Genomic DNA, 3837 nt, shown 5'->3' with positions numbered 1-3837 from the left:
GTGCAGGAACGTTCGTCGTTCGTTTTCCGACGATAATAATTGGAAGTGTGTACGTAGCTTAAGTTTCTTTTGATTTGGCCCAAGTATGCTCCAAATGCAGTTTTGCTATCTATTCCCCGAAGAATGTAAATTTGTCAAAGTGATTCTAATCAAGTATGAAATCTCAGCTCAATACCCTACAAGTATTGCTGTAATTATTATTTCCAAATACACGATTGCATCTTTGTTCACTAAATTAACACAAATCTAGTTATGTCTAGGGACCAAATATGGCACACCTCACTTCTCTGACACTTATCTGTAACAGATAAATGTGCTTGCTAATAGGTCAACTACTTTTCTGTTGGTTAAAATGACATACTAAGGTGTTCAGCTGTGTATTCTATGCCAAATGTATTCTTGAATGATGTTACAATTAAATATATTTTGAAAAGGACATATCTAACATACCCAACTCTGGTACTTTTAAGGTCACAGGATATTTGGAAAATAAAGTGACCAATGCAGGAATTGAGCAAACTCGGCCAAGCTGCAAAACAGATTGGTGTAGGATAAGAGCATGCTCAATATTTTATTGTTCAAAGAACCATTGTGTAAAAACTAAGGTTTCTTTTTGTGTTTTTTTAGGGATAGAATTGGATTGGCCAGGCTGGAAACAGATTTTAAATGTGCACTTGAAAGAAAATAAAATAACATTCACAAAATCTGTAAAATTTTTTTACAATTTTTTTTTATTCTCCCCCCAATAACCTAAAATATGCAAAACACAACAAATATATAAATATAACAAAACTTTTTCGTAAACATATGTACAAATGTTTTGTTTTTTTAAACGGTACCGCCTGGGCATACCCCGAGGAGGGGCCATCCTGAAGCGGCGCTTTATGGCAGACATCCTCTGGTGCAGCCAATACAGGCTATCCTGTCTACTTCCTGGCGGGTGAGGAAAGAACAAATAATATATTAAACGTAAGAGTTTGGTCAAAACATTTTTTAAAAGTACTGTCCTTGTAAAAACCAAACAAATGAAAATATAAACTTACCAAGAGGATGTCTGCCATGTCGCCAGGGTTGGGGTGGCAGTGGTGGTGGTGGGGGGCTCAGAAGCTCCTCAGGAGGGCTGGCTGCCTCCCTCGATGTGGAACTGGCTGTGTTTGTAAAAGGAGACTAAAAAAATAAGAGAGGTAAGTACTGACCAAATGTAACAGTATAATATATAGCTAGTCATCTTATCTGACTGTTTTGCTGTTTACACTGTGCCAAACAAGAAAGAAAGGTTATTCCTAGTGGCAAGCTAATTATGGCTATGGATGATGCAGTTTGTTGGCAATGAAGCTTGTGGGTTTTCACAAGGGACAAACGTGGCTAAGTGACATTTAACCTTTGTCTTCTGTAAAAAGCTGCCTAGACATGAAGCTAGTCATACACTCCTAATTATACTTGATGGAGCTAGGCCTAACAACGTATCTCCTACTTTATTTTCATGTTTGTTAAGGAATGTTCACAATATCTAAAATGGAGAAATACTTACATTCAGATGAGGAACTTGTGTCCTGTGGAGGAGGTCCTGCCAAGGGTGCTCCAGTAGCTGTAGATAAAAAATGAACACCATAAGTAAAAGTGGGTGGGCAGGACTAAAGTCGATTTGTAAGGTTAGTTAAGGTGAATAGATTAATGCAGAACTTCTAAAAAATACTTTTTGCCTACGTCCAAAAATTCTGACCAAACATTTGTCAGTACAACTATGGACAACTAAACAACTCATGTTTATATTTATTCATGTTAGTCAACAACCTAGAAAGAACCTTCATTTGATGCATGATTAATGACTAGAAGCTACATGAAATCCTGCTAGATCTTTTCTTGTATTTGTAACAAAAAATGGTGAAAGTAGTGTGAGAATGTGTTAAATTGCAACATATGTTACAAAAGTTGATTCTAAGGTTAGCTTACAGGCAATCTCCTCAGCCTCGGCCGCCTCTTCTCCTTCATCGGAGGACTGGCTGCAGATGTTGGGCAGCGGGCTCTTCCTCCAGAGATGGCTCCTCCTCTGGGGATGGCTTCTCCTCCTCCACATCCTGGGGCACGGCCAGTCGCCTGTGTGGCTGCTGGATTATTTGCAACTGCCGGCGTGATGGAGAGTTAGCTGTAATAACAAAAACAAATATCCAAAATTATTAAGGATAGTAAAATACAGGAAGTAAAAAAAAAACAGTTCTAGGCTAAACAATACGACTTTACACAAAAAACAACATTCTAAAACACCACTCCTTAACAAGAGGGGAAGACAAAAAGCAAAATTTACCAGACAGGATGGGGTCCCCCACTTCGCAGACTAAATCCACTCTCTTCCACTGCAGGTCGCTCCAAACATGTTGGATTTGTGCGACAGTTGGGCGCGTACCTGCAGGGGTCCACAGCCTGTCTGTCAGCCTCTCCGCAATCTGCCGATTGGAATAAATAGAGCGCTGTGGGTCATACCGGCGCAGAATCATTGTCTAAAGAAATAGAGAAACAAAATGTGAGTTATTTTGACAACAACCAAACACCTCTTAAAAACAAAAAAAGAGATCACTGATTGATTAACTGATTGATAAATTTTCTGTTGCACATTGACATAGTTTGGTTGCAATTGTAAAATGTTAATATTGTGTGTAGATATATATGGGTATACTATTACTAATTCTAAGAAGCTTTGGTTGCCACCCCACTAAGATTAATAATAGTTAAACCATTGTAAAAACAATAATTGTGCTCCTAGATGTAAATTCTGTTTATCCGGTTTTAGTGAAGCTTTAGTAAGTGCCAGACATACATACATACAATCTAGGGGCAAAATGTAAGCTCCGTTGCATTAGGTCAGATAATGCAGCACATGTGGATTTATTTTGTTGACACGGGAAAAAAAAAATGAAATAAAAAAAGTGGATACATACTAAACACGGGAATATCCATGTATCTATGTGACATAGTAGAATGATGTGCCTTCACCAAAATCAGGATTGTGGTCTTAGCTATCCAGAGGACATTCTACCAGAAGGCTTGCACTGTTCTCTGGACAAAGAAAGTAGAGATGAGCGAATCAAAGCTGATGAAGTAGAATTCAAACCGAATTTCAGAAAAAATTTGATTCACAACGAATCCGAATTTCCTCTCGATTCGTGGTAACGAATCGCAATTTTTTCTAAAATGGCGGCTTCACGTGTGAAGACATGGGAGGGCAGGGAGAGACGTGTGCAGGCGCTAGGGAGAGTGTTAGGAGAAACCTCATTGTGAGAAAACTGAAAGGATAGGGAGGAATCATTTCACAGCATCTTAGTGCAGGGAGAGACGTCAGAAGGCACTAGGGACAGTGCTAGAAAAGCGATTTACAAGTGCAGGGAAAGGATAAGGAGGAATCATTTCACAGCATTTTAGTGCAGGGAGAGATGTCAGAAGGCGCTAGGGACAGTGCTAGAAAAGCGATTTACAAGTGCAGAGAAGTTGCTGGTGCTGCAGTCCCTCCCTTTCCAAGTGGTGGACTCTGCACCTTTCATAGAACTGATGCCTTGTGCCGAGCCGAGGTGGAGAGTCCCAAGCCGTCATTTCTTTGCGAAAAAGGCAGTATTAGCCCTGCACAAATATGTAAAACAAAAGGTGGGCCAGTCCTTGAGCCTGTTGGTGTCTGCCAAAGTGCACGGCAGCGCCGACGTGTGGAGCTGTAACTACGGTCAGGACCAATACATCTCCTTTACGGCCTATTGGGTGAATGTGATTCCTACACAGCCACACCAGCAACTTGGCCAGGTGACACCGCTTCCAGCTCCACAATCTCACGCCGCTGGTCCTGCCATAATG

This window comes from Pyxicephalus adspersus, chromosome 6, assembly GCF_032062135.1.
Source record: "Pyxicephalus adspersus chromosome 6, UCB_Pads_2.0, whole genome shotgun sequence".
NCBI lineage: Eukaryota > Metazoa > Chordata > Amphibia > Anura > Pyxicephalidae > Pyxicephalus > Pyxicephalus adspersus.
This window is presented reverse-complemented; position numbering follows the sequence as displayed.